This window comes from Bos taurus, chromosome X (genome assembly GCF_002263795.3).
Source record: "Bos taurus isolate L1 Dominette 01449 registration number 42190680 breed Hereford chromosome X, ARS-UCD2.0, whole genome shotgun sequence".
NCBI classification, from domain to species: Eukaryota; Metazoa; Chordata; class Mammalia; order Artiodactyla; family Bovidae; genus Bos; species Bos taurus.
Genome location: NC_037357.1, coordinates 10,145,703 through 10,161,430, shown reverse-complemented (window position 1 = coordinate 10,161,430; position 15,728 = coordinate 10,145,703).

Below are 15,728 nucleotides of genomic sequence, written 5' to 3'. Positions count from 1 at the left end.
ACAAGGATATATTGTACAGTACAGGGAATGTAACCAATATTTTATAACAACTTTAAATGAAGTATAACCTTTAAATTTTTTTAATCACTCTGCTGTACACCTGAAATTAATATAATATTGTAAATCAACTATCTTAATAAAAAATAATGGCATATATTAAAAAATGCAAATTAAAAAATAAAATTCATAGAATTTATTAAGTATTGATAAGGTATATCTGTTTTAAAAAATATTAACAGCCAAACAGAAGACCAGAGGATGCTTTGGTCACCTAATGACCATAAATTGAACCAATTAGTGCAACTCTTTATGCCACAGTGCCAAAGAAACCCAATATTCTGTATTTGTTTCCTATGTGAGCTAGTTTGTTTACACATTAAAAGAAAAAAGAAAATAATCCCTGCTCCAGGACTACAGATTGCACTCTTCATACAAGCCAGCTTGTTCAAAACCATGTGTTACTATTCACAAGGGAGGATTTGGTATAGGCATATCTCCTTACCTGCAAAATAATTCAAAGTGCATGCCTTAGTAATGAGGGGTTGCATAATACCATGTTTATATGTGAAGGACAAGATATACAACTTGATTAGTAAATATTACATGCAGTTCTCACTGTCTTTAATTTTACTGGTATCTGTTTTTTAGTGTAACATGACCTCTGTCCTGTCTACACTGGGGCATCCAATAGGTTTAAGAAAAAATAATTGCATTAGCTAGGTATATAATGTAACCCACAATATATTCTCACAACTGAGTCTACAAAGATGGGGAAGTGTGTCTGATTTATTTTTTGTAAAACTCTTGAAAAATTATTATTCAAAGACAGAACTCTGGATCTTACCACATAAGCACTAAGTCAGTTACCACGGAGTTGTAGAAGCACTACAGGCCTTTAACTGTCAGAGGAAGGAGACATGTTTACAGTCCTTAAAATGAATTTTTCCCCCCTGAGAAATGGTAGTGTTTCTGCACCAGAGGTTGGTTATAGAAATTAAAAATCACCCATTTTTCCTACTTTAAAGTGGTCACTATAAATCTAAGTCACCAGTCTTGATAAAAACCTGTTCTGAATGCACAATAGGAGTCACATTGTGTATATGTATGATTTACCTATACCGAAAAAACTGTTTTAGAAGAACCACAAAAGTCAGGTCAGAAAAAGTGTTTTCCAGGAAAAAGCAGGGGCTTCCCAGGTGGCTCAGCAGTTAAGAATCTGCCTGCCAGCAGGAAACGTGGGTTCAATCCCTGAGTAAGGAAGATTCCCTGGAGGAGGAAATGGCAACCCACTCCAGTATTCTTGTCTGAAAAATACCATGGACAAAGGAGCTTGGCGGGCAACAGTCTGTGGCTTCACAGTCAGACACAACTGAGCAGCTGAGAACGCACACACAGGAAAAAGCCAAAATGTAATTCTACAAGTTTCATCAATCTCTTCCTTTCTTGGTCTACCTGTGTAAAAGTAACATTTCTCTGTAGTGAACATCAAAATATACTTAGTGTAGTTGGAAATGTTCAATACATAAAGAGGCTATTGGTCTTTTTATGTAGGGAATTTTTGAGACTTGGTTTGCAAGAATAGCACTGCAGTTTTTGAGGTCCCTGGAACAATATAAGGTGTTTTATTTAAGAGACTTATTTAAGAGACTAATGTGCTTCACAATGGAATGAAATAAAATAGCCTAAAAAATAAGTTTGTTTTTTTTTTTTGGAGAGAAAGTGAAAGAGGAAAGTGAAAAAGTTGGCTTAAAGCTCAACATTCAGAAAACTAAGATCATGGCATCTGGTCCCATCACTTCATGGCAAATAGATGGGGAAACAGTGTCAGAATTTATTATTTTGGGGCTCCAAAATCACTGCAGATGGTGACTGCAGCCATGAAATTAAAAGATGCTTACTCCTTGGAAGGAAAGTTATGACCAACCTAGATAGCATATTCAAAAGCAGAGACATTACTTTGCCAACAAAGGTCCGTCTAGTCAAGGCCATGGTTTTTCCTGTGGTCATGTATGGATGTGGGAGTTGGACTGTGAAGAAAGCTGAGCGCCGAAGAATTGATGCTTTTGAACTGTGGTGTTGGAGAAGACTCTTGAGAGTCCCTTGGACTGCAAGGAGATCCAACCAGTCCGTTCTAAAGGAGATCAGTCCTGAGTTTTCTTTGGAAGGACTGATGCTAAAGCTGAAACTCCAATACTTGGGCCACCTCATGCGAAGAGTTGACTCATTGGAAAAGCCTCTGATGCTGGCAGGGATTGGGGGCAGGAAGAGAAGGGGACGACAGAGGATGACATGGCTGGATGGCATTACCGACTCAATGGACATGAGTTTGGATGAACTCTGTGAGTTGGTGATGGACAGGAACGCCTGGCGTGCTGCAGTTCATGGGGTTGCAAAGAGTCAGACACGACTGAGCCACTGAACTGAACTGAACTGAACTATCCACTTAGATGACCCACATTCATATAATTTACTTTTTCTTTATATTCAACAAACCCGATTTCATTCAGCTTCAAATTTCTGTATGTATTCCTATTGAAATTCAGCTCTTCCCGCATTTTGACCTTTTCAAGAAAGCCAGTTTCATACTGAATTGTGGTGCATTAGGAAGGTAAACACTTTTAGTGCTTGTTATTCAATGGGTTTGGATTTAGAAAGTCATTGTCAATAGGTTAATCCTTTTGTAGAGACAGTCTCTTTGGCTAAGAAGCATCTTAAACAAATAAAGGATTTTACCAAAATGCTAATTTCTGAGTATTTCTGTCAACTGTCAAAGAATAAATCTCAGCAGAGGCCTTGAAATTGGTAATTCTAGTTTATATTCATTTCCCATCAGCAGAATTTCAAAAAGAACTTTAGTGTACAAAAGTCTAGTCAGACGTTATTTGCAACCCAGCTCAAAAAATCATTAGAACTATTGACTTTCATGCAGTCATCCACTTTTAAGCAATTGTGTCTAATCAATAATGGAGCTGCCTACTTTGGAAGCACATTCAGGGATCACCAAAAAATGGACAAACCAGGATAATAATCCTGCCATTAATTTGGAATTCACAAGTTTTTATGTGCTACATGATATTGGCAAATAAAAAAAAAAACATATGTGGACTTAGGTAAGGAGAGATTTTACTCAAGAAGATTATTGCAATAGGGCAGAGGGACTATTGCAATATGGAAAATTCTCTAATCATAAGATCTGTAAACTTCTCAAAGGTCAGGCAGAAAAGGACTTTTCTTTTACAGGGAGGAGAAAACAAGGCTAGAAAGAATCAAGTATCACAATTAATCAAGGAATGCCTCTCTTTATGGTCAACTTCCAGGAGATGTCCCTAAGGAGATGGCTGATGGTTAGTTTTAAGTGTCAAATCAGCTGTGCTATAGTGCCAAAAATTATAGACAAATGCTCTGGCTATCTTTATGGGCATGTTTTCAGATGGGATTAACATTTAAATTGATGGGCCTTGAATAAAGCAGTGCCTTCCATAATGGGAGTGTGCCTTATCCAATAAGATGAAGACCTAATTAGAACAAAGATTGACCTCCTCTAAGAAATAGGGAATTCTGCCAGCAGAACACCTTTGGTTTTGAACTGTAAAACAGCCTCTTTCCTGGGTCTCCAGCACGTTGGTCCACCCTAAAAATTTTAGACTTAGCCTCCATAGTTGCAAGAGCCAATTCCTTAAAATTTATAAACAAATACACACACACACACACACACACACACACACATACACATATGTATACACACACACATTCTATTGGCTCTTTTTTCTGGAGAGCCCTAATATAAGGAGGTAGTCCACTTTCCAATGCTAGTTCAGGTTAAGAGTGAGTCAAAGTTAAGGTCCCTAAGGGAAGGAGAGAAGCTTAAGTTTTGGTCAAGTTCACAAGCATTTTCTTCTCATTTTTCAGTCGATACAAACAATTTGGCTATCATTTATGAGGAAAAGCCAGGGAATTTGAAAGATCTGTCAGGCCTTGTCCTCAGTAAAGAGGGGAATTATCCAAAAGTCTTATCTAAGTAAGTCACACTGTGCAATGTGGGTCTTTGTTCAAATCCCTTCCTGAATGACAAAGAATGAGAAAATTTATTTGACTATCAACGTTTATTAAGAGCACAGAACTTCGTATATTCAAAATTATCATGATTATTTGAAATAAGTGTACATAAATAACTATTTTATAACTTTTATGCATAATTAGGCACTGTAAGCCTACTGAGAAGTATAGTACTTTCAGTAATTTTATTTATTATTAATATCATTGTTCTTTTTAAAAATTTCTATTCAAGAGTGTTCAATGAATATTGCATGTATTCCAAGAAACCTGGGTTTGAAACCTTCATTTATATGCTGTGAAAATCTGGGCATAGTTTATACAGATGGAGATTTTCTTAGTACCTATCTCAGAGTTTTTATGGCATTAAATATAATCACATATATGCAAGTCCTGAGCAATAATAGGTCTTCAATAAATGTTTTTTTTTTCCATTTCAATGTGTTCAATAAGTGGTTTTTTTTTTCTGTTTAATTTCTATCCCTTCCTTCCATGAGCTAACTTTACTCCATGACCAAGACATTATGTAGATTGAGCATGAAGAAACATATTTTAATGGTTTGAGGAGAAAGTCAATTAAGTCCATGTAGGATTCTACTGGGACTATGAAATAGGTTTGACCCCCAAATAACAGTGTTAATAACAGATTAACAATTAGTCTCTTCACCAACATTCTTCAGCACTAAAACATGGATGGAACTTGAATGCATTATGCTAAGTAAAAAAAGCTAGCAGAAAAGGCCATATGAAATATTCAGAACAGGCTAATCCATAGAGACAGAAAGTAGGTTAGTAGTTTCCCAGGGATAAAGGGAAAGAGAAATGGGGAGAGCTGCTAATAAGGAGTGACTGCTAATGGGTGCATGTTTCTATTCCGGGTGATGAAAATGTTCTGGAACTAGATAAATGGTTATGATTGCACAATTTTGCTAATATATTAAAAGCCACTGAATCATACCCTTTAAAAATGATGAACTTTTATGGTATATGAATTCTATCAGAAAAAAGATGTTATTTAAAATAAAAGAGAAGCACAGAATTTCTAAAAACAAACAAACAAAAAACAAAAGAGAGGACCTTCTCTGGTGATCCAGCGGTTAAGAATCCACCTTCCAATGCAGGGTGTGATCCTTGGATGGGGAACTAAGACCCCACCTGCTGTGGGGCAATGAAACCCGTGCACCGCAACTACTGCGGCCTCACGCCACAACCAGGCAGCCCACAAGTAAGACATGATGCAGCCAGAAGCAAACAACATAAATAAATACTGAAAAACAAAACATCACCAGCAGACCTGAACCACAAGAAGCTTAAAAGGGATTTGTTTAGGACAAAGAAATATGATATTAGATAGAAAACTGGACCTACATGAAGAAATAAGGATCTCTGAAAAGGAATAAATGAAGATAGAAAGAAAATTAATATTTCCTGCATTAATTACTCTAACACATAACTGTTTGTTTAAGACAAAAGTAGTATCAATACTTTCTGTGTTCATAGCATAAGTGAAAATGACACAGATAACACAAAATAGCACAAAGGATGGGAGGGAGGAATTGGGAACACAGTGTTGAAAGGTTCTTACACTACATGTGAAAATGTCTTACCTAAAGGCAGATACAGATTAATTAAAGGTGTATATTGTAACCCTAAGGCACCACTAAATTATTTCTTAATATATACAATCAATAAGTCAATAAAGAAGATAAAATAGAGCCTAGGAATGATAAATTAGATCAAGTGCAGGCAGAACAGGGGGAAAATATAGCAATCCACAGAACAAACAGAAAATAGCCAACAAGATGGTAGATTTTTATTCAGGCATACAAAAATTATATTAAATGTCAATGTTCAAAAACTAGTTTAAAAATGGTTGCCATATTGGATTCAAAAAGCAAGATCCAACTAAATATTGTCTAAAAGCACCCCCTTTACCTATGAAGACATAGATATACAAATATATCATGAAAGCATTAACCAAAAGAAAATGAGAGAGGCTATATTTCTATCAGGCATAGTAAGCTTCAGAACAAGCGATATTATGAAGGAATAGAGAGAGGCATCACACAAGGATAAAGAGATCAATTCTCCAAAAAGATATAATGATCCTACCTATGTATGTACACAACAGTGGAGCTTCAAAATACCCAAAGCAAAAACTTATAGAACTGAAATAAAGATTAGAAAAATTCATAATTATACTTTTAGACATCAACATAATTTTCTCAGTAATAGAAAAATACACAGAAAACCAAGTAAGGATACAGAAGAACCAAATAATAGTATCAATCAACCTGACCTAATTGATATATATCAAAAATTCAATGACAAAAAAACCCCAGCAAAATCCACATTATTTTCCAGCACATGGAAAATTCATTATGATAAATCTTATTTGGGCTAACAAAATAAACTTTAGAAAATTTAAAACAATAGCAGTCATGTTCTGTTTAGTTTTCAGACTATAAGAGAAACTAGAAATCAATAAATATATTCTGGAAATCCTCAAATATTGGGAAAGTAAATAACATGTCTATATAACCTAAAGGTCAAAAAGTGACTATCAAAGGAAAATTTTTAAATGTTTCAATTAAATGAAAATAAAATACAATATGCCAAAATTTGGATACTATAATATTCAAATAGTTCTTAGAAGACAATTTATAGCATTAAGTGCTTATATTGCAAAAGAAAAATATATCTCAAATAGATATTCTAGTTTTTACCACAATAAATTTTAATATAAGAGCAACACCATTTCTATGCAATCTTTTCAAAATATAGAAGGAAGCACTTCCCAAATCATTTTGTGATGTCACCATTACCTTAAAACAGAAACAAGCAAATGGAATTGAAGGGGGAAAAAATCTCAAATTTTCAGATCTATACCTCTTATTAACATAGATGCACACATCCTCCACAGAGTATTAGTAAACTGAAACTAGCAATGTAAAATAAAATAATGCATCACAGTGAAATGGAGTTTGTCTCAAAATGCAAGATTCTTTTAACATTCAAAAATCAATGTAATTCACCATATTAACATATCATACGATCATCTCAATACAATAAAAGCAGTAAACAAAATCCTACAGCCATTCTTTATAAAAATTCTCAAACAACTAGAAATAAACATAAGTTAAAAAAATCTAGTAGAGGGTAATATGGAAAAACACTCAGGCATTTTCCTTAATACTCACCCTCAGTACTTCACTTCTGCACTTTTGGTCACCAAATGTGTTGGGTTTTTTCCCAAATCGAGCAATTCTCTAACTTTCCAACAGATATCAGCCATGTTCCCTACATTTTAAGTCAATTCTCACATCGTTTATTTGGAGAGAGCACCAGATCTCACAGGCTAAGATTTGAGCTTCAGAAGACTGTCTCCACCTCAGGTGCTAATTTTAAATACAGATTATCACCTGTTCTGATTGCTGCTGCTGCTGCTGCTAAGTCATTTCAGTCGTGTCCGACTCTGTGCGACGCCATAGATGGCAGCCCACCAGGCTCCCCTGTCCCTGGGATTCTACAGGCAAGAACATTGGAGTGAGTTGCCATTTCCTTCTCCAATGCATGAAAGTGAAAAGTGAAAGTGAAGTCGCTCAGTAGTGTCCAACTCTTAGTGACCCCATGGACTGCAGCCTACCAGGCTCCTCCGTCCATGGGATTTTCCAGGCAAGAGTACTGGAGTGGGTTGCCATTGCCTTCTTCGGTTCTTCTGATCGACTGACTATAAATCAGAGGGTCCCAACAGCCTGCACTTCAGGTTCAATTAATTTGCTGCTGCTGCTGCTAAGTCGCTTCAGTCGAGTCCGACCCTGTGCGATCCCATAGACGGCAGCCCACCAGGCTCCCCCATCCCCGGGATTCTCCAGGCAAGAACACTGGAATAGGTTGCCATTTCCTTCTCCAATGCATGAAAGTGGAAAGTGAAAGTGAAGCTGCTCAGTCTTGTCCGACTCCTAGCGACTTCATGGACTGCAGCCTACCAGGCTCCTCCGTCCATGGGATTTTCCAGGCAAGAATACTGGAGTGGGGTGCCATTGCCTTCTCCTAGAATAGCTCAAAGAACTCAGGAAAACTTTATTTACTAAATTACTTACTGGTTTGTCACAAAGGATATTAAAGGATACAAATAAACAACCAGATGAAGTGATATATAGAGTAAGATCTGGAAGGATCCAGAGAACAGAGGTTTTTTCCCAAGGAGTGTGGGGTACATGGGTTCGTGTTCACTAACCTGAAAGGTCTCCAAACCTAGACATGGTTGGTTAAATCATTAGCTACTGGAGATTAAGTCAATATCTATGCCCTCCACCCCTCAACTCCCTGGAGCTTGGAATTGAAACTTCCAACCCTCTAACCAACTGAACAACTAGCACTCATCTTAGAAAGAGTATTAGGAGCTCCGTACCAGGATGTAGAGAAAAATCAACATGTATGTTTATTATACATCACAGTATTACACAAGGTGACTACAAAAAGCTCCACCTAACATTCTACTTAATGGTGAAAGACTAATTGTTTTCTTACCAAGATTGGTAAAATGGCAAAAATGTTCCTTCACCTCTACTAGTAAACACTGCGGTAGAAATCCTAGCCAGTGTAACAAGGCTAAATAGATGAATCAATAGTATAGAAATTAGAAAAAAATGTAACCTTTTGCTAATAGCACAGTATTCCATATGGAAAAAAAAATTCAAAGAATCTACCAAAAACCACTAGAACTGGGAGGTCAGTTACAGGACACATGGTCAATATATAAAAACATTTTATTTTTTACTTTAATGGTGAACATTTGGAATTCAAAATTTTTTCAATACCACTTGCAATAACACCAAAAAATAAAATCCTTAGTTACATATCTGGCTAAATCTTCTCTTATTCTAGCCTAAGAATAGAATATGAGTGCTTAAAATTACAAATGATGAATTAAAGAATCAAAGATCTAAATGAATGAAGATATATTCAATGTTCATATGTTTTGTGACAATATTATTTAGGTGCTAATTTGCCCCAAGTTGATCTGCAGATACAATGTGATCTCAGTCAAAATCCCAGAAGTTTTGGTAGATTTTAATAAGCTGATATAAAGTTTATACAGAAATTAAGAGAAATAGGGTAACCAAAACAGTTTGGAGGACTCACACTAACTGATTTCAATTGTGATTTTAAGATTTACATACATACATACATATATATATATATATATGTATGTATGTATGTAAATATATATCATATATACAGGCTTTCCTGGTGGTGCAGTGGTAAAGGATCTGCCAGCAATGCAGAAGACACAGGAGATGCAGGTTTGATCCCAGGGTGGGGAAGATCCCCTGGAGAAGGGAATGGCAACCCACTCCAGCATTCTTGCCTGGAGAATTCCATGGACAGAAGAGCCTGGTGGGCTGCAGTCCATGGAATCACAAAGAGTGGGACAAAACTGAAGCAACTTAGCATGCACACATACATATATAAAAAAATACACACACACACACACACACACACACAAACACAATAACAAAAGCAGTGTGATATTGGGAAAACAATAGATACATAGATCAATGAAAGTGAAGAGACCCCAGAAATAGGCACAAAAAATTTCATCCATGGCAATTCAATGACAATCATTTCAACAAACTGGATATCCACATGAGTCAAACGAACACTGACCTAAGCTTTAAATCCACACCTTAAAAAACTGACTCATAGTGGATCACAGATATAACTGTTATGTAGTTAGAATAGGAAAAAGGAGTCCAAAATGGCGGTGGCTAAAAGACAAAGAAAGGAAAAAGCCTGCAAAAATGGAACAAAAGGAAATCCAAGGACCAGAGTGAGAACCTCAGGTGAAACAAACAGCCTTCCTGGCTAGCCCAGTTTACAAAGGGCAGGCTCATGGGGAGGAGACAAGGCATATGAAAAGAGGAGCCAAGATTGAGCCTCTCTCTTCTTTTGGGTCAGCCCACCCTCACACCTCGAGGATGTATTTTCCTTTGCTTGCCAAATAAAATTGAGCTGTAACTGAGTTTTAACACTGGTCTGCCATTTCAAATCTTTTATATGGTGAGGCAGAACTGAGGAAATCACACACTCCCTCGACATAACTAAATATGTAAAACTATAAACCTTACAGAATAAATCATCGGAGAAAGTTTTATGAGCTTATGTTAGGTAAGCATTGTTTTTTTGACATGATACTATAAGCACAGTCCATGACAGAAAAATTATAAATTGTGATTTATAAAAATTAAAAGATATTTGTTTTATGAAAAAAAGAAAATGAGAAGACAATTAGTAGACTGAGAAGAAATATTTTCAAATTCCTATCCAACAAATGATTTTTATCTAAAATATTCAAAGAACTCTCAAAACTCAACAATAGTAAAATAGCCCAATTAAAAACATGCACACAAAAAAACACATTTATTCCTCTGAAAATTCTCAAATCCTCATAAACTTTCCTATTTCCCAAAGAGAAGGAGTACCCTATGGTTGACAGTGTTGGTTGCCACTTTTGCCCACTGTTTGAGTCTTCTGTTTTTAGGGGGGAGAGGGATCTCGTGTCATTTTTTTTTTTTTTTTCCTCCTGCCTTTTCCACAATTGGCTGCTGTTCTCCTCCCTGAGGCTTTCACAATGAGGAGTGCTTCTTTTGACACTTGCTATTCTAACCCAGTTAGGTTCATGGAAGAGTGGCCTTCAAATGAACCCACATTCCCCTTACTTGTGTATCCTTAAAAGATTCTATATTCCTTTGCTAACCCACACTTGGCTTTTGCAAGTTTGTTAGCAATTTTAGCTGAAATCTTCTTACAAGGGTCTATGTCTGTTCCAGGTAAGAAAAAAGAACTTGTGTTCTGTCTACTCTTGAAAATGTCTTGGTTTTCTTAGATAGTAGATTAATTGGTTGCCCTGTGACCCCAGCTTTATGATGAGATCAAGAAAATTGTGAATTCTGTTTTGTTCAGTTTTATTGTTGGTGTCATAGAGTATAAATCAGGTTTTTACATGCCAAATGGAGACCAGAATTTCCATATAGATTTTTAAATGTACTTTTTGCATGTAGTATGGTGGCTCAGATGGTAAAGAATCTGCCTGCAATGCAGGAGACCTGGGTTTGATCCCTGGGTGGGGAAGATCTCCTGGAGAAGGGAATGGCTACCCACTCCAGTATTCTTGCCTAGAGTATTCCATGGACAGAGGAGCCTGGAGAGTTAAAGTCCATAGGGTCTTAAAGAGTCAGACACGACTGAGCAACTAATACTTGCCTTCACTTTCATCTTTCATTTGTTGAATGCCAGGTACTGTGCAAGGTACTTTACATGTTATACCACTTAATCCACATAGCAGTCCAAAAACCAGTACCTGTCCCCAATTTACAGATGAGTTTATGAGGTTGAGGAAAATTATACTGTTTATTCTTGATGGTAGAGGCAGTAAATACAAGAGTCGGAAATCAAACCTATGTCTGCTTGGTTCATGTTTCCTTGTTATTTATCCTCCTTAATATATTATATTGTTTTTCCTCAGGAGTTCAGAGAATTTAATATCCAAACTCTTGTATTGCTATTTGGTAAGAAATCTAACATTTTTTTAGAAATGACAGGAGGCACAAAGGGGGTATGCAGAGAGCTAAGTAAAGACTCATCTGTGTTGGCAGTGCTGACTCTGGGGAGTTTGGAGTAGGAGTTTGACTTCTGACAGCTTTCTCTAAGTGAGCTGGCAGGGATAGGTCTTTGCAAATGAGAACTGTGTAACAGAAAATTGATATGACCAATCACTAAGTTCAAAGATAACTGGTTGCCCCAAGAACAGGAGGTAGCTTGGATTAGTCACAAACTGGAGAGTGACACAGCAATCATTCGTGTCTGAGTCCAGCTGGTAAGCCTGGAGAGGGTAAAAACCCATCAACATCCACCAAGGAAAGCTCCCCACTTGTAAATCAGTGTGATGATCTAGTCTTTTCCCTTCTCTTTAAATAAGGTATAAATATGCCATGACCAAAATTGAAAACATATTGCTGCCCTTAGAGTAAGCGTAGGTGTGCTTGTGTTTTTAATAATTTGGGTGGCTCTCATGATTTCCATTTATGGGCCCTTTCTTTATTGATGAAATCTTCCATTTGAATAGTCTTTCAAGGGGATATGCATTCAGTCCTGAAGAAATAAGATCCATGAGGTTGTGGGGGGAATAAATGTGGTAAGTGGTCAAAAGTGATAACAGAAGAGTTTGATAAAGCAGCAAAATTTACTGATTGATTTTGAAATCTTAGCAAGTTACTTAACTTCTCTGTTATTCTGCTGCTGCTGCTGCTGCTGCTAAGTCGCTTCAGTCGTGTCCGACTCTGTGAGACCCATAGATGGCAGCCAACCAGGCTTCCCCGTCCCTTGGATTCTCCAGGCAAGAACACTGGAGTGGGTTGCCATTTCCTTTTCCAATGCATGAAAGTGAAAAGTGAAAGTGAAGTCGCTCAGTCGTGTCCGACTCTTAGTGACCCCATGGACTGCAGCCTACCAGGCTCCTTCATCCATGGGATTTTCTAGGCAAAAGTGCTGGAGTGGGGTGCCATTGCCTTCTCTGCTCTGTTCCTCTAGTTTCTTTTAAATTGAAAATAATAATAGTAACCTATTTGTCGTTATTGAAAATTAATGGAATCATTACATATAAAGCACTTAAGATGCCCTAGAAAATTATGTATCATGCCAATGCTGGCTGCTGTAGTTATTATTAAATTTTATATTCAGAATAATGAAAACAAAGTGTGTTGATATAAATTTAATTTTCCAAAGATGCTTTTCACAATTATGTAACATACATTGGAGTGAAGAGATGCTAGAGATGACTCAACTGCTAGAAGGACCAGAAAAAGTGAAGTGAAAGTGTTAGTCACTCAGTTGTGTCCCACTCTTTGTGACCCCATGAGCTGTAGCCCACCAGGCTCCTCTGTCCATGGAATCCTCCAGGCAAGAATACTGGAGTGGGTAGCCATTCCCTTCTGAAGGGGATCTTGCCAACTCAGGGATTGAACCCAAGTCTCCTCCACTGCAGGCAGATTCTTTACCATCTGAGTTACCAAGGAAGCCCATTGGTACCAGAATGATGGCATAAGTGTAGAATGGAAGCACAGAAGTCAAAATATATTTCAGGGGAGGAAATGGGCTGATCTTGCTAGTGTGAAAAGATGAAGGACAGTAGAATTTGGGAAGCTGGGAGATTTAGTGCAGCCAATTGTTTTACTGAGAAAATTATTAACGGATTGACTGTTGGCAGGAGATTGGGGGGTATAGTAAACTTGATGTATCATTTAGATTCCAAAGAGAAATGTCATGGGGTTGACTGAGGGTGTGGGACAAACAGAGCAAGAGAGGCTAGCACTGGAGATGTGCATCTAGTAATTATCTATATTTACGTAGTTCCTAAAATCATGTATGTATCTCAACTGCCTTCTAAAAGCTTGCAAAAGCTGTACTTGTGCCAAAATATAGACTTAGCCTGGAAAATGAGAATTGGAGGATGAATAAAGAATGATGATTTACATAAAATTATTCAAACAACTGAAGAGAAAATGAGATGCATAACATAGGCATAATAAAATCAACAAGAACAACTGACTGATAGTGTATTCTGATCCCTGCAACAATTGCCCAAATTATACTCCAATCTAGATATTGCCTCTACTTGTAAAAAAAAAAAAAAAAAAAAACAATAAAGTGCTCATTTTAAATACTGTGTCACTCAACTAAAGTAAAACTATACTTGAAAAGTTAGAGTTGCAATATAGTGTAAAATAATATTTCTTCATTCCTTAGAAAATTGGTCAGTAATGCACCCTCTGTAGGTCTCTAAAGATGTACTTTGTTTTGTACATGTAGGTGAATTCCTGAAAATTGTAGGCAAATACATTATACCTTAAATTTATTGGGATAGCCACAAATTTATAAGAAAACTTTTATGTAATTAATCATAACCTAGTTTATCTGTGTAGTTAATTTGGAACTATGTCTAATTACTTTTTTAATAGGGGCCAGATGAAGTTGCATATCAAGTAAAGCCTTGAAGGCCATTTTGAAAGTTTGGATTTTATTCTAAATGCAATGGAAAACTATTGAAAGGTTGTTAAGCAAAATGTTTACAGAACTAATTTATAATGAGACAAAAGTAGAAATAAGCTGATGAGGGATACCTATGGATACTCATTATTTTTAATCAAATTTTCATACTCTTTGCTTTCTGGAGAGACATGTATGTAACATAAAGTTAGTGTTGTCACATATTAGCAGTGTAGCCTTAGGCAAGTTACTTAACATCTCTGAATATCAGCAACTTCATTGATTCTGAAGCACTGGAAATAATCACACTGACCTCACAGTGGTTGGGGGTTAAATTTCATACTTTATTTATTCATTCAACAGTGAGTTATTACTTCTTGAGTCCTTACTGTGTTGTGTGCCAGCTATGGTTCTGGGAGGTAAGGATATAGCAGTGACTGTTAGGAAGCCCTGGTTTCATGGAGCTGGGTGAGAGAATGAAGAGGAAGCAAGGAAAGTTCCTCTGTCAAGGTGACAGATCTCTTAGGCAGAGATCTGAATGAGAAGAGGCTTTGAGTCATGCAAATATCTGCGAAAGAGATTACTAGACAAAGAGAACTACAATTTCAAAACCCTGAGATAGAATCCTTCTTGTTTAGTGTACTTAAAAGCCATCAAGGCCTTCACAGTTTGAGGTCAGAGAACAAAAGTAAGAGTGGTGTAGGAGATGAGAGCAGAAAGATAACCTGGGGGCAAGATCATGCAGAACCATGTAGGCCAATGTAAGAACTTTGGGGAGTGACATGGTCTGAATTATATTTTCACAGGAACACTGGCTATAGAGTAGAGAATAGATTTCATACTTTAGCAAGAAGAGGATCTCTAAATTCAATACCTGGACTCTTTGGTCTCTGAAGCTATAACCAGAAAGAGAAGGCACAGAGCTCAACTCCTGAAATGGAAGCCTCCCCAGGCTGACTGGTGTATCTGGAAGCTGGGTATCTGGGTACCTGTCTACAAAATTCTGGGGTCACTGCCACTGGTTGTACCCATTGTCGATGTGTTTCCAGAAGAGGTAGGAGGGAGCAAGTCACCTTCTGCTCTAGAATAAGCTTTGTAAGTTTCTTCCAGGGTGAGAGATCTCCAGCCAAGAAATTGAAACCTGGTTTTAATCCAGGAGAAGCCTAATGGCCTTGGTGGAGGCAAATGTAAAATCCCTAGACATGAAGAGGACAGAAAACGAAGATAAACTCATTCAAGACAGCAAAAGAGACACTGATGTATAGAACAGTCTTTTGGACTTTGTGGGAGAGGGAGAGGGTGGGATAATTTGGGAGAATGGCATTGAAACATGTATAATATCCTGTATGAAACGAGTCGCCAGTCCAGGTTCGATGCACGATACTGGATGCTTGGGGCTGGTGCACTGGGATGACCCAGAGGGATGGTACGGGGAGGGAGGAGGGCTCAGGATGGGGAACACGTGTATACCTGTGGCGGATTCATGTTGATATATGGCAAAACCAATACAATATTGTAAAGTTTAAAAAATAAATTAATTAAAAAATTTTTTTTTCAAAGAAAAAAAGAAAGCCCCACCCAAGATGAGCCTGTAACATAAAAGTTCACAGCAGGGAGAAAAACAC